The 26,954-nt window shown below is 42.2% G+C and overlaps 1 long non-coding RNA gene across 3 annotated transcripts; it reads left to right on the forward strand.

The window, feature by feature from the left end:
• Window positions 1-1,410: 1,410 nt before the first annotated feature.
• Window positions 1,411-26,816, forward strand: LOC118894906. 3 transcript variants are annotated; one of them, XR_005019784.1, is made up of 7 exons: window positions 1,411-2,502; window positions 5,915-6,101; window positions 7,099-7,185; window positions 10,260-10,408; window positions 13,212-13,467; window positions 23,756-23,885; window positions 24,234-26,816. It is a non-coding gene; the product is annotated as an uncharacterized LOC118894906 (long non-coding RNA). The 3 variants fall into 3 exon arrangements; XR_005019785.1 differs by lacking the exons at window positions 23,756-23,885; window positions 24,234-26,816 and adding an exon at window positions 20,626-21,060; XR_005019783.1 differs by lacking the exons at window positions 10,260-10,408; window positions 13,212-13,467; window positions 23,756-23,885; window positions 24,234-26,816 and adding an exon at window positions 8,145-8,182 and having other exon boundaries at window positions 1,415-2,502.
• Window positions 26,817-26,954: the final 138 nt, after the last annotated feature.

A 26,954-nucleotide genomic window follows, 5' to 3' on the forward strand; every position in this document is an offset into this window, starting at 1 on the left:
AATATTGGTTGGGGTTTTTTCCCCTCCTACTCATCCCTGAATGAGGGAGACTCTTGTTTCTTTTATGTCTCTCTCTTAAAGGAAGGGTGTGAGGGGAAAATAATATTTCAGATTCCTCAAGTATTAACCCAAAATGTTTGGACCAGAAGCAGCTTTCAAAGGTCAGGCTGTTCTGAGCCTTGGCTATGAGAGTCCTTCAGGCAACTCATTAAATTACAGACGAGTTCTTAAAGGTTCCACAAAATTTCTGCACATGTTAATTTCCAATAAAGATATCTCCCAAAATAATCTACCTCTCCCAACCCCAAATTTGGGTTTATAGAACTGAGCAGAGCTATGAAAGATTGCTGGCTGTTTCCTGGGATATTTGGGATCTCTTTCCCAGAATGCCATAAGAAGTTCAGACCTATCGCTGAAAATGTTGTTGTCAATGCAGCCCCCTTTTGGAAAAGGCTGTGTTGGGGTTTTTAAAACCAGGAGAGATCCAAAGGGGTAGACTATTTTCACAAGGGCTGGAGCTTAGGAAATATGCATAAGTGTCTGTCCCTGTGAAATCTGAATATTTTAATACGTATTGACAGATGAATTACTGCAGCCTCTGCAGAAAAGCCTGTCTTGTGAAGGATTTTTGAAAAATATACACAGGCCTAATGCTGTCACTGTTGTCGAAATGAACATTTTACCCCCAAAGACACATGATATCATCCAGTGCAGATCCATTTGGCCGGAAGGGAGACTATCTGTTTTTCTGATTGTCCCCTTCCCCCTCATTTTCAAAGCTTTTTAAAGGAATCCCACTAGATTCAAAACGATACCCCAATTTTGCTGAGGTGATCGTCTTTGTGTATTTGTAGGAGTGATAATTTTTCTTTTATGAGTAATAAGAACTTCAGGGTTTCTCAGGTGTCTCTGTATGGTTTGGAATGTGAATTGTATGGCTCTGCCCTATTACTGATCCTACAATGAGATTACTTTTGTGATTTGGGGTCACTTTTCTTGTCAAAGTTGCCATCCTGCCTCATTGGCTCCTCCCCCCCCCTTAAATACAGAGCTTGCCCCTCCCGCGTTCTCTTTGCCACTCCAATCTTAGCCCCATGGGGGCGCTGCAGAGCAAAGGGAAATCTGCTCCCTCTGACAGCAGAACAAACCAGAGCGGGGGCTGGGAATGAATTCACCCTTCTTTAATTCTCTGCGGGGAGCCCTTGGAGGAAGACCCCACCAGGCCTGGTTTATAGATAATTAATCCTACCACCAGGGACCGCAAACCTTCTCAGGACGTTATTTCTGGGACCCAGTGCCAGGGTACCACATTTCTACTTTTTTTTTTTTTTTTTTTTTGCCAAATTGAAGTGTTTACACCGAAAGAAATTAACCAGAACAGGAGACCGTTAAATGAAAAAAAAAAAATTATTGAAGCTATTTTAAAGATGAAGATTTACTTTTAGGTAGGTCCCCTTTTCTCTACGGAATGAATGGTCAGGAAAATCGTGTACCCACCTCTCAATCTCTTTTCAATTCCTAGGAAAGTAACTTTATCAAATTTTATACCAGTTGAATTTCTTCCAGAATGTCTTCTCTCATTCTTGATCTCTCCCAGGTAGTAACCAGTTGGCATCACTTTGTGGACCTCCCTCATTCCAGCAGTGCTAGGATTAAAGAAAGGATTGACTTGAATATATTCAAATTCTTTTAAATCATCCTTAAGAAGCTCTAAAGAGAGATTCCATGTCTGGGGTCTTATGTGTGATTCCTGTGGACTTGGAGGGGCTGTGTATCAACCAGTCCTATGATTTAATGGTTTCTGGCTATTAATACTCAGAGTAGAGGACCAGGAGCGGCTGTGTATCAACCAGTCCTATGATTTAATGGTTTCTGGCTATTAATACTCAGAGTAGAGGACCAGGCCAGCCCCTTTGCCTGGTGTTCTGGGCATAGTAATAGGTTACTAATCACAGGTTCTGGGTAAATAAAAGCTTTGTTACAAAATAAAATAGCTTGGTCTTAATATTACATCCATTTAAGGAAAGGAACAGATTTTGCATCCAGTTCCCCCCAGAGAAACTTCCCCACAATTCAATCATAGCTGAAAAGGAAACTATCCTTGGAATAAGCACTGTCCTGTCCTCTTTCTAAGGGGACTCCAAACAGGAAATTGGTTTCACCTGTCAGGAACTTCTGGCACCTTGGTAGATCTTTAAACTATCACATCACAGAATTATAGATTTTAGAACTGGAAGGAACCCTGCAGATCAATCACTCAGCTCCTCAAGGCTTCTTTCTTTCAAGAGGACAGGATAGCCATCACTGAGGCGTGTGGGACCGCAGGACACAACTGAAAACGGGTCTTCGTGGTTTGATGGTCCTGTGTCAGAAAATCAGGGTGATCTGACTACCTGGGTTTGGAGATGAGCATTTTGTTTTCTGGCAGAATTGAGGAAAGCAAGATTGCTTTGGGCTCTGTGTAAATTGTAAACTGGTTCTCAGAACAAACTCCAAGTCACAGTGAGTATTGAGTTTTGATTGTCATCTGGGCTTGGTTATGCTTGTCACCTGTGCTGTGGTACTCAACAGCTACTTTTGATGGGTATGGGAGATCTTATTTACCCATTAGTTTTATTTCAAATCCTGCACTTAGAGCTATTATAAACAAGCTCCTTACATTATCCTTGGAGAAAGAAAGGTGTTTTCTTGGTATGATTTAGAGAAATTGAGCAGAAAGTTTTGAGACATTAAAAAAAAAAAAATAGAAGATGACTTTCAGCCACTACCTTCAGAAAAACAAGTGTCAACGTTTAATTTTGATCCATATGCTGCCTGCTTTTGGCCTGTATTATTCTGATACCTTTTTTTTTTTTTTTAGTTTAGAAACCTTTTTTGGCCTAGCTCAGAGTTTCCCCCCAAAGCACTGATTTTTTTCCACACTTTTCTCACTTATTTTAAATGGAAATAAATATCGGGAGCTTAAAATAGAGAAGTGATGGGGGGTGCATAATCATTTGTTTACAGTACTCTATCACTGTTTTGAATAACAGCGTTTTCACTTCCTATGAAACCTTAGCATGAGGGAAAGCAGCAGCTGGACCAGGAAGGGGATTCAGGGAGGAAAGCACTTGAGTGTTTGTAAACTCAGGGTGGCTGGCGCACCCTCCCACCCGGCTGCTGTACTTAGCTGTCTTTACTACCTAAGGCTACAAGTGGAAAAACTTGATTTGCGTGTTGTGCCTGCATTTTTCTTTTTTTTTCTTCTCCACACCGCCCTCTGTACACCTGACCATGCCAAAGCCTATCTGAAGCTGGCTTGACAGCAGGCAGAGCTGGAGAGCGGAAGAATGTGCTGAGGAAGGGAGTGCTCGGTACTTTTCCATTCACATCTCCACAGTGGCTTTTCTTGTTTATTTCAACCTCCACCAGCGGAACCCTGTCAGCTGCCTGAAATCGGAGTCATTAAACTGTTCCCTGAGGTCAGATCACAGATGCTCGGTGCATGTTTCCTACATGTCGGTGTCTATGTAACATATGTACATACAGAGACACACGCACATACGTGTAACTCCGCGGGGGCACAGTGTAAGGTAGGGGGAAAAAGAAACTGGATTTGTTGCCAGAAAACCTTGGTTTCTAATTACCTTTCTGCCTGGAACTCCTTATGGGACGTGGAGCAAAACCACTTGTCAGGACTCAGTTTCCTCAACTGTGTGAAGGAAAAACCCAGATGGTTTGCAGCATGTCTTTCTGTTCTAAATTCGATACATTGTGTCTAAATATATATTTATGTAACTTTAAGGTGGAGGGGGGATGGAAAGGGGCTGAGTGTATGTGTCCCTGGGGTGGGAGAAGGAGTTAAAATGTAAACTTCTAAGTAAAGAAGGCAGTCCCAGAATCTTCACCTCTATCAATTTTTAACCAATTGTAGACCAAAGTCTGGGATTCTGCTGAGTAGGTCCAAAAGCCAATTGAAGATTTTAAATGTTAAGAGTTGGAAGGGGCTGATTCTAAGACCTTGTACCTTTGATCTCCTGCATTCATAATCAGATGTGACAGTTCCCAAGTGTCTTTTCTGCACTAGAGTTCTTCTTCTTCTTTTTTTTTTCCTTCTTCTGTTTGGAAGCAGTCCCAGTCAATGATAGGAAGGAGATGACACTTGTAAACTGGGCACACCTTAAGCCACTGGGCCCCATGTGGATGTAAAAAAATATGACATAATATTCATACACATACACACACACAAAAGGAGAAAAAAAAAGAAAAAACTAGATAGAGATTCCTGGTAAGAAACTTAGAGGTAGTTCAGCCATCACTGCATTAAAGGTAATTATTTGAAGTCAGAGGAAATAACAGATGATGAGTTTGCCCTTACCAAAAAAAAAAAAAAAAAAAAAAAGCCTTGCTCTACCAGAACAAACTTAAAGGTAATGAAAGAGATACTTTCCACCAATATTTCCTATGCTTCTTTTATCTACATTCTTTAAAAAGAAAGGTCTAATATTTCTCAGGCCTGATTGCCTAGCAAAGCCTTTAACGGACCTCAGCATCTTCAGGACATAATTTAAAATGTAGCTCCTATTTATTAACAGCGACCTCCCCACCACCACCATCCCTCCACTTAGACCTTCTGGAATATTGATGCCCATGTACAAGGAGAGATGGAGCCAATTACATTCTCTCAATGAAAAACTATTGAGAGTTACAATATGCTAGCACTGGGAAGGTCCTTAGCAATTGTCCAATCCCACACGACTGAATTTATATCATTGGAAATTGAGGCCCACACAGAATGTATTTGCCACACACACTGGATCAGACTGAGCCAGGTCCAGAATTTTGATGTCCTGGTTCTAAATCCACTATGTTTTTCCATGGCTCATCATGAAAAGAGGACGTGGGGTGGGCAGCCCTGCAAAAGAGCCATTTGCTGTGGCCTTACGTTCAGAGAAGGCCTCACATTTGGACTTTTGACATCATCTCCACTGAGGTTCTACATCAGTCTTAGCAGTACACGGACAGGATGGAAAGGAGCAGACCCTCATCCACAAGTTCTGCGTGTGTGTCCCAGGGTAGGACCCAGTGTCGGAGCCACCACAGGCTCCTACGGTACTGTGATTTAATACTGTTAATAAACCTATAATTATCTTATGAATAGTACAATTGCATTGTAATTGTGTGTATGCTGGTGTTGAAAATGTAAAATTTAATATATTTTTGACCTAGAAACAATGATGCTACACTAGCAAAGAGCTCACCTGGTACCAGATCTTGATTTCTGATACCTCTGTGCAGTAATGGAAAACAAGGCACCTTGGGGAAACGGCTGATTCTAGATCTAGGACTGGGGCAAGAAGTATTCAAAATTAGAATGGAACATCTTATAACATCATAAATAAAGAATTGCTGAAAAACAAACAAAAACTACATCCATGGGGGATATTTCAAAGAGACACTGGAGCCACTTGAAGAGCTCCCAATGGGCAGAGCTGGAAGATTTGGAGTAAAAAAAAGAAATCAAGTAATATTAGATTACAATCCAAAGTATAAAAGAAATATCCATGAATCCACACTGATATAAATTATTAAATAAATGAATAAATCAGAGAAAAGAGACAAATCTTCCTTGCAGAAGAATTCCAAATAATTTACGTAGATACACTGCCGGCAAGGATGGGGGCAGGGGGCGGTGTATAACTCCTCACTCTTCAAATATGAGTTATGCACAGTGACTTCCTTCCAAAGAGTACAGTATGGGAAGGGAGGAAAGGAGGGAGGGAATAATTTTACATGGAGAAACCTGACAAACACTACACCAGCCAATTCATCAAGGTCAACGTCAGCAATTATAAGCCATGTTGATTGTATGTACCTTTGATCTGAGGAGATGAAAATGGCTTCTTACCTCTGTGGTCTTCCTCCCACACCCCAGTCTATTTATGAGAAAAGTATCAGACAAATTTCAACGGAAGGGCATCCTACAAAAGACTTCACCAGTATTCCACAGAACTATCAAGGAAAGTCTGAGAAATTGCAGCAACCAAGAGTAGCCTCAGAAGATATGACAACTTAGTGTAATGTAGTATCCTGGATGGGATCATGGAACAGAAAATGATAAGGTAAGCCCAGACAAATCTGAATAAATGAGGAGCTTTAGTTAATAATATTGTATCAGTATTGTTTCATTAGTTGTTACAAATGTACCATAGTAATATAAAATGTTAATAATAATGGGAAACTGGGTATAGGGTTTTTCTATGCACTATCTTCTCAATTCTGCTGTTTAAAAAATATTTGGGGGGGGGGCATATCTTTATTATTATTATCTTTTCAATACCAGAAACCTCCAAAAATGAGCTAGGTCTCTTGAAATCTGAGAGATTTTCTTCCCAGTCGACCATGCCCCCCAGATAGAGTCAGGAAAATGAGGGAACCTGCGTTTATTCTTTTAGTTTACTAAATTGAAAGCAATTTAGCTAATTTCTGTATGTCACCATCTGGACACAGAACTGTGAGGAGAACACTAAGGAAGCACCAAAGGCCAAGTGTTGTCATGGTGGTGACAGCCCTGCTTACTCCACATTCCTTTCTGAAAATCCTCCATGGAAACAAGGCCCTGAAAGATCTAGCCATCAGTCCATACGGGACATATAATACTTAGGGATTCATCACTGAGGTTGGGGGAGCCCCAAGACCTTCCCAGAATGTCTGGTATCTCATTGTACAACTCCAAAAGAACTGTAGATCTCATCAGAGTTTAACTCTGGGTCTAGAGAAGAACGCTAACTGGACCCTATAACTCTATGAGTTTGTCTTCATTATCTGAATATGACCCCATTACCTAAACTAGAAAAATCCAGAGAGGGAAATGGTTTGCCAAGACCATCCCACAAATTAGTGGTAGAGTTGCTTCGCATCAACCAGTCTATCCTGAATCATTTATTTTGCTGTAATATTCCCTTTAGTAAACTAAGGACTGCTATTGCATTGATATACATTATTTCAGAAACGCCTCATTCATTTCTAACCACCCGTCAGTTACCAGTGGTGCCCAGTTCCAATGTGAGCTTAAGTGTCTCTTCCTTCTTTCCCTTCACCTTTTCCCACTTGCATCAGCCTCTCTGCCAGGTGGTTACAGATCTTTGAACCAACACTGCTGTTCACTATGGAGGCTGACATTTAAATTCTTGTTGGTGGAATGAGGTAAGATTGAATGCTATCATAGTCCAATTTGGTTATCATTACTCTCAGCAATCTGTTTGGTTACATGTCTCAAGAATCATAAATGTAGTCATGCCCTTTGACCCAGTAATTCTACTTCTAGGAATCTATCTTCAAGGCACAATTCAACATATAGGGGAAAAAATCTTTGAATGAATATATGCATTCAAGCATCATATCTAGCAACAAAAAAGTTGAACAACCTACATGTTCCATCATGACTGGGTTGGAGGGAAGGGTATTGGATGGAGAATGGTTAAATATAATACAACTAATTTTTAAAAATTAGAATTGGAAAATACTTATGGTAACAGGTAAAGTGAAAAGCAGTATATATATATGTATGTAGTATATTTATAACTGTTTAAAAATACTGTACATAAAAAATAAACTGGATATAAGCAAAAGTACACAATTAACAAAAAAACTATTTACATTGGCTGTCTTAGGGTAGTAGGATTATAGATGCTTTTTTCTCCTTTTATTCTTTTCTCTATCTTCCAAATTGTGTAATGTTTATATATTAGTTTGATTTCGATCTATCTCACAAGCACACACTCAAGACACTGAAAAGCCCTAGGTGAAATCTTTTCAATGCAAGCAATTAGTCCTCTAATTCACAGTTTTGAATGTTTGACCTAAAGTTGAAGCCTCCCACATTTTTAGGGCCTAGAGCAAAAGTGAGAACTGCCCACTCATACTTGGAGAAGACCTTTCACTCTGGGAGACACTTGTCTCCACACCAACAAAACCTCACCCTTTCTGAGCACATTGACCATAATGAGATTAAATAGATCCTGTAAATCTTTGATCTGTCTCCGCCCACTGGGTCTTAGTGTGCTTATCTTGTTTGTTGGTATTTCACAGCATTTGAAAATGTTAAAGGGTTTCCTGGGGCTTCCCTGGTGGCACAATGGTTAAGAATCTGCCTGCCAATGCAGGAGACACCGGTTCGAGCCCTGGTCCCGGAAAATCCCACATGCTATGGAGCAACTAGGCCCATGTGCCACAACTACTGAGCCCGTGTGCCACAACTACTGAAGCCCGTGCGCCTAGAGCCCGTGCTACACAGCAAGAGAAGCCACCGCAATGAGAAGCCTGCACACCACAATGAAGAGTAGCCCCTGCTCGCTGCAACTAGAGAAAGCCCACGCACAGCAACAAAGACCCAACACAGCCAAAAATTTAAAAAATTAATTAAAAAAAAAAAAAAAAAAGGGTTTCCTGGTTACTTTACTGTCTCCATGAGGCCACCCAGGAGATCTCCTGGTAAAAAGACATTCTTTGAGATGCTTCTGGGGCTACAGGAGATTTGGTTTTCATTCTTATAACATGTTTGACTAGTGAATTCTAAGGAAAACAATTTAAAAATAAGCCCTATCAATGTTGTTTCCTTCAGATAATCACAAGGTTGTTAGGAACTGGGGGTAGGTGGTTACCGTTGTTTGAATCGCTGGTTCTTAGAGAAGGGCATGGGGGTAGACATCAGGATCTAGGAGGTGAGGTAAGGACCATGGTTCTGTTAAACCTTCTTCCCTTAAACCACTGATCTAATTCCTCATACTCAGCTCATTCATTCCCTCATTCGCACAACACCCAGTTCATTGGCAGTCTTTTGTGGGTTAGACACTATTTTCCCTGGATACTGGGGAAATGAATATAAATACAACAGGAGATTCTGACCCCAGGGGACACACAATCTACTGAGAAAAAAAAGGCCGAGAATGGTGCAAAAGCTTGCTTTAAGTCATGCAAATGATAGCCCCCTTGCCAGGCCAAACATCCTGATTCTGAGCCAAATAAAACTCTCTGGCCTCCTCCCAGATGCTGTGTCCTACCTCCCGCTCCAGCACCAGTGTGAGGCACCGACTCCCTCCTTGGGCAGGTTCAGCCTCTGGGTTTTTCATCCAGTGTTGATTAGAACAGGATATAACCCAGCTGCCTCAGTGCACCATCCAGTACTACCCAATACCCAATGCAAAGAAAATCCACTAGAGCCCGGAGCACACACAGCCTCACCACCACCATCACCAGCTTGGCTCAGCCTGCAGGCCAGAGCTTTGCCTGGGCTGTGATTTTTATAACTTCGAGGGCCTGACAGGTTCTACCATGAACAGAGAGATCACCCAGCATCATGCTATTCCAAAGCACACAGCCTCAAGTTGCATCCGCAGCCTGGACTCTAGCGCCCAACACCACCTCTTAACAGGATCTAGACACCTAATAGATCCTGAAGCTTACTCAACTAAACCCAAGTTTACCCCAACCCTCTGGGCATCCCAGACCTTTGGATAATAAACTAACAGGTGATATAAACAGGTGCCAGCCCTGCACCCAGACCACTTTTCACAGCACCCTATTGCCAAGGCCCAGACTGCTTGAGGGTTGGGCCCATGTGCCAGGAGTTGTAACCATCTCCTTCCTTTGGCCAGGCAAGGATGAGTTGGATATAGAGATGGCACATGCATAAAACCACCAGATACAATTTCAGCAGTCTTACAATTAGTTGGAAGTCTAGCAGCTTTCAATGTCTCAGCATCAAGGTTGCTAAGAAACACCCACCCTTTGGAGGGTGAAATGCCAGCGGAATGCTCAAAAGAAAATGGGACAGAAAAAGATTAATAATATCATTAATAAAGGCCATAATTTGGGAAGGTATATTGAAAAGACTTGACGATGGTGATGGTGAATCAATAAATCAAGCACCTTAGGCCCTCAAACTTCTTTCCAATCCCGTCTCCTGTAAGTTTTCTACCCCAGACTCTTAGCATTCTCCAAGAACCCAGGCACTTACCTCCACTCCACACCCAGGCCTTGATTGCTGCCTTTGGTAGGCTAGAAGCTCCTCAAAGACAAGAGAACTTCATTTTTGTTGTATTGGACTTGCGTCCAAAACATGGTGCTCACTTAGGAAATGTCGACTGAATTCAAGTAGGTAGAACTGAAAGAGAATTCAGGGTGAAATCTGATGATCTGGGTTCCAGTTAAAGCTCCACAACTGACTAACTTCTGTGAGTCTCAGTTTCTTGTTCTCTAAAATGGTAATTTCTGTACAGGGACTACATCACAGGATTCCCATGAGAATCAAGTACCATGAAGGGGAAAGTACTTTGGAAATTATAATGCACAGTTCAAAGTGGTCGTTGAATGTTGAGCGAATAGACAAACTAATGAGTGAATCATCACAGAGAAGCAAAGCCATCAGGTTATTCCATAACTGATTTTGTGACTCAGGTTTTATCTGGGGAACAATGTATTTGAAGTGTCCTGCCTTGACTTTGTAACCATCCTTAAAAATGGTGATTTCACTTCCCGAAATATTTTAACCCTTTCAGTACAGGAAGACATAAATTACTGTGGAGGATTCATACTCATCCGAAGAGAATAAAAATGATCAGAAAGTCTTTATGTCCTTGAAATGCAGAATTGGAAATGAACCATCTCCCAGTAGTGGGAACTGAAATCCAGTATTAGATCCTCCTTTTTAGTACCTTCTTCCTCTTCCTCCTCTTTCTACCTTAGCCCCTCCCTGCCCATCCCCTTCACCCAGCTGGAAAAAATCATTTGTTTTGAGCTAACTTTAGTCTTAGAAAAAGTTATAAACAAAGCACAAATTTATCAGGGCTGTTTTCTAGGAGCAACAAGGCGGATTTCTATAAATTTTTTAAGTCCTGAGTTGATGGGTGAGTTACTAAAATAGGGAGGTAGTATAACTTTCTACCAAAGGCCTGACCCAAATGACAGGGAGAACCTTGGGCCAGCTCTGTCCCCTAAGAGAATCTGTGCAGCTCTCTATCCTTCCTACCTCTGCAACAAATGCACAACAGATCTCACAAATGTCACAGTGAATAAAAAAATGGATTAGGAGCAAGTTGTTCTTGATAGGGAGGAGGAAAGAAAACGTGAGCATGGGTGCTGGAGAGAAGGTAAGGGCTTCACTCTAGTAACAGAACAAGGCAATGATTAAGATGAAGCCAAAGGGGCCAGGGCATGTATCAAGAAAAAGTTCCTTCAATTGAGACCACATCGGCCCATACTTGCCAGTTTTGCCAGCACCAAACCCATGACCAACGGCTCATTTATTTTTGGTGGGAGGTGGGAAGAAGAGAATATTGGATGTATATGGCATTTAAAAAAAAACACAAAAAACCCTCCAACGTGGGAGGGCTGGGACGATGTCCAAGCTGTACAAGGGTGGCCACCTCCCCTATATGGTTCCTTTTTTTTTTTTTTTTCCCTTTCTACCCTTCCTGTTCCCAACACCTCTCATCCAACCATACCTGTGGAAGCCACATTCCTGCACAACGCTAAATGTGTCAGTGAAGGCAGGGGGATGCGGGAACAAAGCAAAAGAACATAAAGATACTTCCCTTCTCAACTCTGAAAGCTGGGAAGTTTCAGTAAGAAAATGGAAGAGTGCTATAAGATTCTAGGGATTAGGAACTGAAAAGGTTGGAGAAACAGAAAATATTCAACTCTATTCCCTTATTTTATCACCTGTTTGGTTGGACTTTTTCAGCATGGAATAAACATATGTTGATATTTTCAGGTCTTATCAATATGCAGGCACAAAAATTATGAATTGAGCACCTCTGCTAAGTACCAGGCTAGACTTTGCACATACAGAGAACAATTACAAACCTGTCCCTAGAGGAGCTTTTTGTCTAGTGGAAGAGAGAAGCATTACACAAGTAAATCCACAGATGAGTATGCATTATAATTATGATAACTGAGAATCAGGAAATAAGTAACGTGCTGTGAGATGGGGGAAGGACAGAATTTACCTAATGGCCTCTCTATTAAAGTAAACTTTAAGCTGAGATCTGAAAAAGGAGAATGGGTTAGTCAGGCCAAGAGCGTGGAGGAAAGTTTGCTGAGCGGAGGGAACAGAGGTCAACAATCCTAAAGGGGGTAGAACCATGACACGTTCAGAGACCTGAAAGAGGCCAGCATGGCACAGAGAGAGTGGTAAAGATGGATTTGGATGGAGAATCAGGAGCTAGACCATGTAGGTCTTTGTAGACCATGGTCAGAAATTTAGAGATCGTTCTAAGTGTGTTGAGAAGTTATTTAAGGTTTTTAGGCAGGGTGATGCCATGATCTGATTTATATTTTAAGAAAAACACCCCAGGTATTGTGTGGAAGATGAATTAGAAAGAAGCGTGAGGAGATTCTTGAAGAGGCTGTGGTAGGACTCCCAGGGAGAGATGAAGGTAGCTGGGCCTGGGGAGGTAGCAGTGCAGGTGGTGAGGTAGCAGTGCAGGTGGTGAGGTATGGAAGGTTTGAGACCTACTTTGATGGTAGAATTGACAAGATTGAGAAAAAGATTGGGTTGAGTAGGAGTGGGTAGTAAAGGAGAGAAGGGTATCAAGAATGAATCCCAAGTTTCCAGTTTATGCAATTGGGTGGATGTGTTTCTATTTACTGAGTTAGAAACACTGCAAAGGAAGAACTTGCAGGGGGGTAATTACTGGCAATCAAGAACTCAGTTTTGAACGTGGTATGTTTGAGATGTCTCTGAAGTAGGTGTCCAAGTAGGCAGTTAGATATTTAAGATCTGCTCTCAAAAGAGACGTCTGGTTTGGAGATATCAATTTGGGATTCGTCAGAATAGAGGTAGTATTTGAAGCTAGGAGAAAATATTGGTTTTCATATCAGACCAGGCATTGAAGAATAGAATAGAAAATGGTAAAGGTGGAATGGATCTTAGAAATACTCCAGTCCAAACTCATTTCTCAACTGACAGCAAAATTGGGAGCTAAAGTGAAGCCATTGGTGGAAATGGAGTTGATAGGAGACTAGGTCTCCCTTTTGGAAAAGCACGTTTCTTGTTTTGCAATGTCTTGTCAACATTTGATATCAAAATGGGGGAGACGGAGGAATCGCCTATGTGAGACATAATTATACAGGTATGGCTCATGGTGTCATCTCTCTTATTTTATATTTTATATATGCTGTATGTAAACCACCACGTCCTCATAACTAATTTGCTCCCCTCTTCCTTTCAGAAACTTGGAACCTTTTCTGCTGGTTCCCTACTTATTGAAAAGATGATGCAGTCATCCCAAATGAACATACCTGGGCAATTTGCTATCGAGGGGGTCCATGCCTTACAGTGGGGACTGAGCTGCTGAAGGCACTTTCCTGTGCAGCTCCATTCTACTCAGTTTAGCACCTGTGGCCCCTGCAATTATTTAGTAACCGGACCATCTCTCCTCCCGAATGTGAGTGCCTGAAAGTCAGGAGCTACTTCTACTTTCCTTGGTATGTATCTTAATCTCGACCTGGCACCTGTGATAAGTAACTTAGTCATCTAATACATGTTTTGAATGAGAGGGACCCAATAAACTGAAACCTTCCATTGGATTTAATGCATCTTTAGTTATCTTTCCATCCTTCCAAGTAAATACATTTACAGAGCACATGCTATATGTCAGGTATGGTGCTAAATGTTGCAATTGTGTTCAGTCTTTAAAACACAGGTATCATGTAACAGTTGCGATCAGCTCTCATCCAGTATATTTAGGCTTATTCATCTGTATACTTTGCATACCTTCCATCCAATTCAACAAATATTGTGCATCAGCCATGTGTATAGAGGTAAGAAGGGAAGCCTCTGTCACTCAGGGCTATAAGGCCAGTGCAAGAGAGAGATATACTGGACACCAGCAATGACAAGGGCCATCACTGAGCTACAAACAATATACTTGGTTAAATATGGGAACGTGATTGCTTCAAACTAAGAGATCTAACAATGTTTCTTGGAGGGGTGGAGTTTGAACATAATAATAAAATAATGTAAAATAATGAAAGTATCCTTGAAATAAACATCAAAGTAATAAATCTCTGAAATAATAAGAGCTAACACATATATGGGACTTAGTACGTACTGTTCTAAAGTACTTCACACTTGTGAGCTTATTTTATCCTCACAATAATCTTACAGAATGGGTGGTACTGTTATCCTCACTTTACAGATGGGAAACTGAAGCACAGAAAGTAACTTAACTAAGGTCAAACAGCTAGCAAACAGCAGAGATGGGGATTTGAACCCTAGTGATGTAATACTTTGCTCTTAGTCATTATGCTCTCCTGCCTTATGAATGAAGGTTAGAACTTCAACAGCCAGGTTCAGAAGAGGGGATGTAGGGAGGAGGGCATTTCAGACAGAACGTAGAGCTGAAACAAAAGCACAGAGGTTGGGTATACACCTAATAATGCTTTATTTTGCCTAGAAAGCTGTCTAGTTTGCAAAGAACTTTCTCAGTCATTCTTTAATGTGCTCCTCCTTGTGACCCTGTGAAGTATGCCGTGATTATTATTCCAATTAGAAAGATGAGGAAATTGGGAGCCAGGATGGGAAGGCACCAGCTGGGCTAGTGAGATGCAGTGTGAAATTCAAAACCTAGTCATTTCACTTCAGACCAGTGTCTCTTCCCATGTTGTAGTGCTAGCAACTAAATATATTCGTTGCTCCTGGTTCTGAGCAAGGCTCCAAGCTAGCCTTTTCATATATGTTCTAATTTCATCTCCACAATGGCCCTGAGAGGTAAGTGTTGTTGCATTTCCAAAGAGGAAACAGTTCAATTCTGCCTCTACTTTTTTTTTTTTTTTTTTTTTTTTGAGAATACTAATGATTCCCTATGAGGCATGTTGATTTTCGGGTTCATGCTTTGTCCATTCTTTGGTCCCTGGGAACCCCTGAGGCTGGAGTATTACCTGTGCTTGAGCACAGGCAGCTTCTCTAAAAATGGAAAATCCCAATTCATCTCTTTGCCAAATCCTTCCAGCCACTCCTGCATTTGGCCAACCTTTGCAGTGTGGTGAAAGTCAACATTTAAATATGAAACCCGGCTTGGTTTCCAAAAATTTAATTGCATTATTAAGAATTAGTTGAAACTGGGCTTTGTGATTCTCTGAGGGGAAAGGCTGGGAACGAGGCTGACCAAACCCTCAAGGCTGGCCAGCAATTTGGTGCAATTGCTGAAATACTTGATGTAACCTGGGTCCGCACTGGTTGGCGGTACCATCTGCAACTCAGTGAGTACCCACTGTGTAGGGCATAGTTCTAGGCCCTCCAGGAGAAATATAAATTAGTGGCTAGAGAAAAAGATTGGCTGTACCATGGATCCAGTGACACGTATGTCAAATGCCAAAGAAAGCCCATCAGGCAAGAGCTGGTAAAAATTCGCAGCCAGCCACACGGCCCGAGGCAGCAAGGGCTGGATTCCCAAGCATCAGCTTTGTTTGTGCATGTTCAGTCTGGGAATCAGGTAGAGAAGACTCTGTAGCCCTGTTGCCTTCCGGATTTGATTAAGGCTCTTAGGAGGGTCACGACCTCAGCCTCGAAGGGCAACATTGGAAAAAGACAACAAAAAAGAGAGAGAAGATGACTAAAGCTTTTAGTGCAAAGAGGAGGGAGGATGCATGGAATGAAAACTGGGAAGTTTCCACTTGATTTTCACGGCCACCAATCTAGTGAAGGGCCTCGTTTTTAAAGCTGTTGTCAAGCCTGTCAAGAGTCTCCCTGCAAGCCGGATGCCAAGCCAGAGGTCTAAGATGATTTCTCTCTATGCCTCTTGCCTTGGTATGCTGATTTATAAAAGGGGAAAGCAACTGCTAGCTCACAGGTATTCTTTTGAAGATTAAATGTGGTAAAGCACAGTAAATGGCTCATTAAAATAAATGTGTAGAAAACAGACTGTTTGATATCTTGTCCAGCTATCCCAGCCATCTGGTAAACAATGGGACTAGACAGTTAGACACATTTAACAGAAACTTAGAAATCATCTGATCCAACACCTGAATGTGGTAGATGAGAATGGAGAAGGCACCCAAGGGTGCCGAGGAAGTGAGAGGCTGAAGGGGGTTGTGGATGTGGGGAGGAGTGAGATCCTGAGAGCTTTGCTGAGCCCCTTATGACATAATCTAACTTCATACTGACGGGAGACATAGGCAGGGGTCTTCATTTCATAAGCCAAGACCCAGAGATTCCAAATGGAAATAGCATCCCTGAGATCAAAGAGCTACTAAGCCAATGAGGGGAGTTCGAAGCCTGGTTGAGTTCAATCCAAAGCCCATGCTCTTGGCCTTACACTATCTCGCCGGGTTTTCTGCTTCCTTACAAAGACCAGTTTTTCAAGGTTTCCATAGCACCTTCAGAAAGCAGTGGCGGCTAGGGAGAAGGTTGTTTTTATTTATTTATTTTTTTTAAAGTCTGTCTATGAGTCACTGTGTAACCCTGCTTTATGCAACTCAGTTTTACAGTCTAAAATGTCTAAATGCACCAGATGCCCCAGGCCTCTTTCACCCCTAACACTCTAATTGGTGCTTCACACCAAAGAGAAAATGGTTCTCCTTTGCCTCCAAATCCAAGTAGTTCTTACCTATAAAAATCACTTCTTTAAAATTGTCTGTATATGTTTCTTATGATTATCTGAGGCCAGTGCAAAGAGATTATCTCCCTTTCCCTACCACTAGCACCCAGTAGGTGCTTAATACACTTTCAGGTGCATAAACTTTTTTTTTTTTAATTGGGGTATAGTTGTTTTACAATGTTGTGTTAGTTTCTACCGTACAGCGAAGTGCAGTAGAGTTCCTTGTGCTATACAGCAGGTTCTTATTAGTTATCTATCTTATACCTATTAGTATATATATGTCAGTCCCAATCTCCCAGTGCATAAACTTTTAAAGCAAGCATTCTATCAGCATCCTATGCACCGTTACGGGCTTTGTTCTTTTCTTCTTCATTTTTTTTTTTTTTTTTGGCATTTCTCTTACCTGTGACTCCAGTATCCATCTATCTGTACATCCATTATCCACCCAAATGAATTTACATACTTAATGACCAAAATCACACCTATTACGTACATGGTATACATGCACGTGGAGGTGCCTGCATATATTTAGTGGACATTGATTAAATCCCATATGTGGCAGGTAACAGGCCAGTTGCTGCAGAAGGGTTATAGGTTAAAATCTAGACTGGGTTGTTAACCATCCAAAAAGTTTTTTCTTATACCATCGCTTTAAAATTTTTTTTCTGATGCTTAGAAAGACCAGGGCATTGCTATAAGCTATATTATTCTTATGCTCTGCTGAAAATTTAGCTCAAAATCCTGATTTCTTCTAAATTGTTACCATGTACTGCCATACATAGTACATTTATAGCACAAGGCAGTGGCCTAGAGAAGGGTTTAGATTCACAGGTGGCACATGGACCTTCCTTTTCACTTTTTGAATTACATTTAACAGCTCAGAGTCTGTTATGTGCCTGGACCCCTGATGTTAGACTCGAGTATTATTCACTTGCCCAAATTCAGGTGACCGAGGCAGCGCTGTTGGTTGCTGAATTAGTTGCATCTAGGTCTCTGAAAAGGCAGCCCGTGGAAAGAGCACAGACTCTTAAAACAAAGCTAGTTTCTTCTGGCTCTGACGCCAAATACCTGTGTGACCCTGGGCAAGTTACTTAACTTCTCTGAGCCTCGGTTTTCTTAGCTCTAAAGAAAGGGGGAATAATACCCAACTTCCAAATTTATGTAAGGATGAAAAGAGAAGTAATTCCCAGAACCTGGTGTACAGGGAATAACAGGATTCAAGCATGTCTCCAAGTTCTTTGGCCTGAGCGAGTGTACCAAATGGAATTGTTATTTACCAATAGCACAGGGGATAAATAGCACCTCATCTGGACACTATCCATGTCTTCAGGAAGGTACATCTTCCAATCCTGCCTTCCATGTCCCTCCCATACTTGAAAAGCCCTGATGAAAGATTTCTGAATTCATCACCAATTTGGAGCCTCCTTTCCCCTTTCCTTGCCACTGGGGTAGATCATCTACATGTGAGTCTGAGCGATTATTTCAGCAACATTCTCATGCATTTCACTAATCCCCTACAATCATCCCGCTTTCAGAGTGTAAAGCACTTTCCCATCCATCACCTCATTTGATCTTCACAACAGCCGCATGAGAACACAAGCCAGTGTTGTTATCCTTCTTTGACAGATGAGCAAGCAGAGGCTTAAAGAGGTTAAGTGGCTAGTCCAGGGTCACACTTCCAGATTCAGGTGTATGACTCTGAATCCTATCCATGAGCTTTCTATTATACCAAGCAGCCATGGGGTTTTTGCTACATACTAAAAGACAGACGATAGGTATCCTGGAAGAAGTAAGAACAGGAAGGTATAGACTCACAGAGAGCAAGTCCGTTAGTCTGACCCTCCCCATCCCCCCTGGTCCCCACCAGGCCCTTGCCCAGTGCTCCTCTCTCCTGGGCGCTCCTTTCTCAGCCTCCGGCCATCCAGGTCCTCCCCACGGTTCAGAGCATCTCTTAAACCCACGCTCCTCCACGAAGCCTTTGGCCAACCAGCCACCCACTTTTTAATCTAAAACTTACTGAATGCCAGTCTCTGTGCTCTACTGTCTTCTCGTGGGGAGACACAGACAATAAACTCAAGAGTAAACAGAGTTTATTTTATTACCATAAAAACATTAGTTTTTATGGTAATAAAAGCTAAAAAGGAAAAAAGCAGAGAAGAGGGACAGGGCATGTGTGAGGGGTAAGGATGCAAAGTGAGGCAGACTGCTAGTGTAGGTGCACTGAGCGGGTTACACTAGAGGCAGAGAGGAGGCGAGCGAGAGGACCGCTTGGGTAGCGGGGTGACAGCAGCAGGCAGAGGCTGCGAACACCACGGCCCTGAGCCAGCGTGTGCGCTGGGTGTTTGAGGAACAGCACAGAGGCTGGTGTCTCTGGTGCAGAGTGAAGGAGGCCAGAGCAGTGGGAGAGGAGGACAGAGAGGAAGGGGAAGTACATTGTACACATCTCACTGGGCACTGGAAGAACTCTCTAAGACTCTGGATGAGATGGAAAGTCATTGAGGGTTTGGACAGAACCTAAAGTTTATTTTCACATGGCTGAAAATAAACTAAAGTTTATTTTCACAGCAGAGCTTTGGCTGCTCTGTTGAGATGGGCAAGGTGGGAGCATATACACTATTTAGGAGGCGTGATAATAATTCTGGAGAGAGACGATGGTGGCTTGGACTAGGAAATGGTGAGCAGTGTTCAGATTCTGTATATATTTTTAAGGCAGAGCCAATAGTATTACTGATAGTTTGGATGTAGGTCATGGAGAAGGAGGAGTCAAGCACAGCTCCATGTTCTTTGGCCTGAACCACTGTAACAAGTGGAATTGCTACTTACCAAAAAAAGAAAGGCTGCAAGTGGAACAAATCTGAAAGAGTTAGGGGAACACCGAGAACTCCAGCTTGGAGGTGTTCAGTCAGAGAAGCCAAATACACAGGCAAAGAACTATGAGTGAACAGGCCGCTGGATTTCGGAGTCTGGAGTTCCAGAGAGAAATGGAAGCTGGAGATAGAAATTTAGGAGTTGTCACTCTTCAGATTTTATTAAAACTGTGAAACTGAATAAGATCCCCAGGGAAGTGAGCACAAACAAGAAGAGGTCTGATGGCTGAGCCTTAGGACCCTTTCTGGTCAGAGGTTTGGAAGAAGTTTACCAGCCAAGATGAATGAGGAGTGGCCAGGGAGATAGGGGGAAACCTTGATATCCTTTCTGTGAAGACCTGACAAAACCTGTCTGTCTTCTTCAACTCTTGGCTTATGTTTCTTGGGTGGAGGCAGACTGCAGGCATCTTTAGAGTGAATACACATCACTTCTCCACCCTCCACGGTGCTCAGCATCTAGGAGCCCTTCGGTTAAAACTCAGCTGGTTGTCTTACAGCTGAATCACAAAATGATCAAGCATAAGGGACCCAAGAAATCATCTGGCTCTATGATTTCCCAACTGTATTCTTTGGAGCAAGTCAGAGTTCTTTTGTTTCATCATTGGGAAACCTCTCTTTTCCTAGAAGAGCTAATAAAAGCAACAGTGTTCTGGCAATCAAAGGCCTCACCCCTTCCTTCTAAGAAATATTTGAGATTTCCATCAGACATCAGACATTTCAGAAAGCTCCAAGGGCTTGGATCCAGTCAAAAACATCCACCAGCCAGAGGGGCTAAGGAGCAACACGCAACATACTGTTCTCTGAGAGTCCGGCCTCATTTCAGATTGACTTGAGAAAGGAAGACACCATCTGCCATATTCCTTCCTCTTAATACCTGCTGAAGCCCCAGGATCCTAAACAGGATAGTAGAGATCATCTCATCCAACCACCTCTTAGAAAGATGAGGAACTTGGGCCTAGAAAGGCCCCAGTTATCTTGTTCAAAATCACATATCAAGTGTGTTGGATCCAAGACTAGACACCAGGTCTCAACTTGAAACTTTCTGCTCAGAATCAGATTCAACTAAACTCTATGAGCATTTACTATATGCCTGCAAACATGCCAGGTACTTTTACGTGTTATCATTCTTAATCCTCACCACCACCTCTAAGACGGATCTTATTATCCCCCTTTTACAGTTAAGAGCAATGATGCTCAGACAGGAAAGTGACATGTCCAGGGTCACATGGCTGGCATGTTGGAAGAGCAGGATTGGAGGCCATGCCTGTTTGTCTCGGAATCCAGTGCTCACCCCAGCACACCTGCTGCCTTCCTCAGCAGGTCTGTCTCACAAGGTTATGTATTCCCACAGTACGAGCGACTGCCCCAGAGACCCTGTCCTCCTACCCAGAGGTGACTCCCCTCCAGCTTGGTGTGTTAGTGAGTGACTTAACTTTGAGTCCAGAGCGTGGATTCTGAAACCAAACTGCCTGGGCTTGAATCATGACTCTGCCACTTATTAGCTATGCAACCTTGGGCCATGGAACTCCCCTAAGCCCCAGTTTCCTCACCTACAAAATGGGAACAATGATGTACTTACCCCCAGGGAGTTAGGATTAAGTAATAGATCGCATGTAAATCACTTAGTAATGTCTGACATGTATAACAGATATTCAATAAATATGAAACGTAATAGTCAACGGCTGACTTTTTAAAAACCCTGGAGCTGTTTTGAAACACACTGTCCAATGCTTCAAAATTCATTTCTGTTTTTTTTTTTCTATTCTTTTTCAAATTCCCCTCCCATTTAGGCTGCCACATAACATTGAGCAGAGTTGAAAAAGAATAGAAAAAAAAATTCATTTCTGGAATATGTCTAGGTGGGGAAGCCAGTACCAAAATCCAGACCTGACATGTTTTAGGAGTTTCAACAACATGCTCTGTATCAATTAGGGCTCAACTAGGAAAGAGAAGTGATACGGAAATAGAGGAATTAGATCTTACACAACTGATACAAGACCAAAGTTGTATCATTATGATAAGTCCTAAAAACCTCTTTGAAATATCAATGAAAAGGTGAAAATAGTAAATAGGTGTGTGTATGTATAGAAAAATTACTGGAAGGAAACTCATCAAAATGTTCACAGTGGATATTTCTGAGTGATGGGATAACGAGAGGTCTTAATTCACTATCATTTACTTGCTTTCTAATTTTGTATACTAAACAGGTATTCAAATCAGAAATTATTTAATTGTTAATATTTATTGTTCATTTCTTTCTTTCCCTAACATCTTTTTTTCTCTAAAAAACCCACAAGATAAAGAATTGGAAACACTTATGATTATAAAGCTAATGATGGAGAAGCGACAAGAAGGAGTTAGAATGGATGTGGGATAGGAACGTAGGGCAGATAGTCACTTGAAATTGATCTAAGTTAGGAAGTGTAATCCTCCGGATTCTGAGAATCGTGAACAGAAGATATTATCGTATCCAAGTGAGAGCTTAAAAAAAAAAAAGGAATATCCAGCGTGTTGGTGCCATGAAACAGGCACTCAGCTGGGATGTCAGTGTGTCTGGGCTGGAGTCCTGGCCCACCTCAGGAACTGACTGCATCTCGCCCTCCCTGTGACTCCCTTTTCCTCCCTCTAAAGTGAGAGCCCTCTGCATAAGGGGTTTCCTGTCGTGTCTGTGCGTTTTATTTGCCAGAGCCTGAGGTCGTTGGTAGACGGGCGACTGGGGAGGTTGGGAGGCGGGTGCTGGGCGATCACAGTGAGACCTCTGACTACTGTGGGGGAAAAGGTGCTGCTTCTCCTGCTCGCTGTCACCCTGGCAACCCTGAGAAGAGAGAGGCGAACCAAAGGCAAGGCAAGAAGTTTGAGGATCTTTTAACATTCTTGGTGAAGCATGTACAGACCAGAATCTGATATTCTAGATAGAGCCAAAGAATGTCAGGCTTGGAAATGTCAAAGACTATGTAGTCCAACCCCCCCATCTTTAAGATGGGGACACGAAAACCCACAAAGGCAGATCACTTGTCTTAAGACCACACAGAGCCTGGAGAGAAACAGGCTCCTAGCTGAGTGCACTGGTCATCCTACCTTGATTTCTCCAAGGTCCCACCAATGACTGACGTGAATATGCTGATAATGACTGAGAGAGGAGGGCCTTAGCCTTGATAGGAACTAGAAACTCTCTTCCATGAGTAGGCACCCTAAATTGTTTAGTTTTCTTCAAGAACTTGATCGCCCACAGCAGCAGACCCAGCTTCTGATCAATAGTCATCACTTCTCTCCCTAGAATTCCAGAGGTGATCCAGGTGTGATCAGTCTAGACTCTGCTAGACAAAGCTCTTGGGCAGTGCCGACCGGCTTGGAGCGTGCTCTGTAACTGGTGCCTCTCCCTGATAACAGATATGGACCTGCCTAAATTTGCTCCTGGATCTCAACAGAAACCACATAACTGGTCATTGCTCCCAGAAAACCTCCCTACTAGTAAACTTGCACATAGCTGGCGACTCAGCTAAGACAAGTAGTGAGCCAAGAAAAACCAAAAAAGAGTATGGTTTTGATATACAGGATTTTATTACTGGCATTAGTCAAGTAATCGTGGGCCAGCCAATTTTCAAAGCAGTCTTAAAAAATAATCCTTTCCCTTGATTCCCAGACAGTGTGCGGAGAAGGCAGGATGAGAATATAACATTTTCAAAGCTCCTTTTTTCTGAGTCCTTTTAGTAACTCCACGGACTCAACTCTAGAGTCTAAAGACTTAATCTTAAAAGATTATTTTGTGGGAAGAGGCAGTGAGATGTAGTAAAAATCACACTGAGCCTAAAGTCAAAAGAGTGATGTTGTTTTGATGCTTCTATCCGCCAGGTGTTCAATGCTGAACACGGCATTTCACTTTCAGGCCCTGCTTTTCCCAAAAACCTGGGGTAATATTCATACTTTTCCCTTCAAACTCTGTTGTGTTGTTCAGAGGATAAACACAGTGAGTTTAAAACCATTTGAATACTATTGTTTCATTAATTATAGTTTTAGTACAAGTTTTCAACAGCATTAGGCCTCTGCACAAAATGAAATGGGTCTCTGGGTATCAACTGTAGATGCACATTTCTGAATGGATTGGGAAAAGAATGTAGAAGGACCAAAAAAAAAAAAAAAAACGAGAAAGAAAAAAAGAAAAATTCATTCTTTTCCTGGAAAGCTCTGTTGTTTAATCCTATTCTTGGAGTAGAAAATCCTGGCCAGGCTGTAGGGAACAGAACACAACTTCTCTTTGATGTCACCCTCACCCCACAGCCAGTATCACTTCCCTTTTTTCCCCAACAGATTCAAAACCCTTATGTTTGGGCTTCTCTGATGACCACGTCAAACGTTTAAATCCCCTGCGAACATGTATTATAACCTATACAACCAAAAGGAAGACAGAGAAGGAAGAGGGGAGAGAAGAAAGAAAGAGGTAAGGTTGTATTCTTTGAAAGGAGGATGGTTACTGAGTCTTATATTTTAGTTTAGAGCCAAATAGTCTTTTTCCAAACAGAGAAGGTTAGTGCAACTCCAGACAGCAGCAGGCAGGAGAAGAAACGTGGGTGCTGCTCTCCAGCTAGTGATATTACCGCCCATTTGTGATTCCTGAGAGAGAACAGAGGAGCAAGCCAGGCCTTAACACCCCACCTGGCATCAGTGAGCGTGGACCTGGCCTTTCAGGTCCAGTCCTTCTAGGGATGGGGCTCTCTCCTTCGTCTTGGGTTCCACCTAAGTCAGGGTGAGTCCTGCAAAGATTCCAAACCCTTCTTGATCCACACAGACCAAGCTGCCATGCCTGCCAGCATCGGACTGCACTCCTTCATCCAGCCAGCAAATCAACGCAAACCCAAGGTGAGGCATGGGAGTCAGAAAAACGAGGTGTGGGAAGAGCCACAGGGCCGAGTAGAGAGCCCAAGACGAGAGTTAGGGCAGGAAACCTCTCTAGTGGCTCCTTTACCATGTCATTCTTTAACTCATGAGTCACTCTCCACACCCCACCATGCACACCAGGACTCAACCGCCTTACCACATCTGGCCAGATGCTGCAAACGCTGCCTCCAGAGGCTATGACAGCTCGACACGGTCTTCTCCCCGTTGTATTTTAGATCTTTCTGTGCACCGTTTTTCAAGTGGTCAATTCTCCGCTGGAGGGAAAGACAAGCCTGGTACAAGACCAAGCCGGTGATCATTAGCCAGCTCTGTGCCTTGAGCAATGCATGTGTAGTTATACTAATCAGTTGATTGATGCAGGTTCAGTTGGGAAATACTACATTTTAAGGAAGTGCAACCTTTAACTTCTGAGTTGGAGCAGGCAGCATGCCAACGGAAGGAGGACTGGATTAAACTAGAGAACAATTCTTTGAGCCATGGGCATTGAGCTGGGCACAAACCAAGCCGGGTCCCGGGATTCTCGGAGGATCCAGGAAGAAGTGGGCAAGCAGGTAAGGGTCGGGCACCACAGCAAATACCAGCTAAGTGATCTTGCCCCTTCCTGTGTGCCAAGTCCAGGTTTGGGCATGTCAGTTACCTCTACTGAACTTTTTTGCACACTGCTGCCGTTCATATTTAATCGAAATTTATAACCCATGGCTCAGAAACCTGAAATATTGGTGTCTTTAGTCTTGAAAGACTCAATTAGCCCATGTGCAGAGTTGGCCTCTCTCTCTTCCTCAGCAGGGTTGAAAAACTCGTTTCTTTTTTTTTTAATGTAAAGATAAAACCCATCACCCACATTCCAGAATTAGCCTGATAAGATTAGGTAGGATCAGAAAATTGTAAAATTGTTGGGTTCAGAAGGTCTTTAGAGATCACACCATATCTGAATCTCCAACATAACACCCCTAACAAAGTGTCTATCATATTCCTTCTTAGATATCTCCAGGCTGGGAATTTTCTATCTCCCAAGGTGGCCCATTCCATGGTTGGTCAGATTTAGAAGTTGGGTGTTTTAAACTTATTTATTGGTTCAATTATAAGGAGGAATTTATCACAGCAAGACAGCACTCACCAAAGACATTTGGGGCTGTGTGTAGGTTGGTGACCTCAGTGGATGCAAACAGGATCCATGACCACAGACTAGACCCCAAATCCCAACTCATATACGTCCTTGGTCAGCAGAGTGAACAGAAAAATATTGGATGTTGCACACAGGGCCAGGACTAGAGATATATTTACAAATGATAGACTTAGGTGTTTATGGTAAAGTTTGTGTGAAAATCCTTCATTGGTCACAGAGAAAGGAACTTGAACTGATCTCCTTTGACTTTCACTTTTAAGAGAACATATGAAATTCAGGTCAGTATCATAGTTTTTCAGACACCAGATGGACATTTAATCTTTCCCACCAGCTTAGTAATTTCTATAGGTTTTCTTCCTCTTGAACCAATACCTAGGTCAGAAGATCATAGACTTGGGCGCCTAGTACAGTTTTAGGGCTAGAAGATTCCCAGAAGAAATCTTGTCTGATTTCTTCATCTTCAAACTAGGAAACTAAGGCCCAGAAGGGAGGAAGTGACTGACCCAAGGTCACAGAGCCCTTTTGGGATGGAGTCAGGACTAAATCACTGGTCTCCCTACTCCTAGTAGAGTACTCTGCTCTTCATTATCAATGGTGATATGCTGAGTATGTACAAAGAGTGATGATCTCTCTAGTGTGCTTTGGGACAGGTGCTACAGAAAGTTTTATGGAATAGAGGAACGAGTGTGCCTCTCCCGTCTCCCCATGTGGCAACCTTGTGGAGGAAGGATTGCTAAAATGCCTCTTAAGATATCAATACACGAGAACAACAACAAAAAATACGCTGTGAACACTGTGTAACTGTATCTGCATGCAAATATATCCAATGGTCTTCATCATAAGACCTGCTAGTTATCGTACATCTACTATGCTCCAAGCACTTTACATAACTTATTAGTTCTAATCCTCCCAAAGACTCTGAGAGGTTAACGTTATTGTTTTTCATATGAATAAACTGAGGCTCAGATGACACATGGCCAGTGTGGCAGAGTCAAGATTTGGGGCCGAGTCTTCCTGGCTCCAAAGCCTGTGTTGTTTTCACCATAGCCACCACCTTCTCTAGATGATCTCAAACCCACTCCTGTGTCCCACCCACCAACAAGCCCCAAATATTTTCTGTGGCTGGTCCTGGTGTGGAATCAAGTTGAGATTTTTTTTGTTTTTTAATTCTTTGACGATTCAACTTAGTTATCTCCTCAGGCAGTTTGGGAAGTATCTCCCCTTTCACTGGTGTGTTCTTTTATTTAAGGCATCTTGTAGAAAACAGGGCAAAGTAAGACCCTAGCATCTGGTGATAAGTTGCAATGTTTGATATGTAAACATAAATAAGTAGAAATAATAACATTCCGAAAAATGTATTCATTAGTCATAAATTTAAAAACTGTTGTTTGTACTAAAACATCTTTATATTAAAAGACTATCTATGAAATATAAAATCAGATTTTTTTTTTTTTTTTTTTTTTTTGCTGTAGAATTAGGTCCAGC

This window comes from Balaenoptera musculus, chromosome 4 (assembly GCF_009873245.2).
Source record: "Balaenoptera musculus isolate JJ_BM4_2016_0621 chromosome 4, mBalMus1.pri.v3, whole genome shotgun sequence".
Classification (NCBI taxonomy): domain Eukaryota; kingdom Metazoa; phylum Chordata; class Mammalia; order Artiodactyla; family Balaenopteridae; genus Balaenoptera; species Balaenoptera musculus.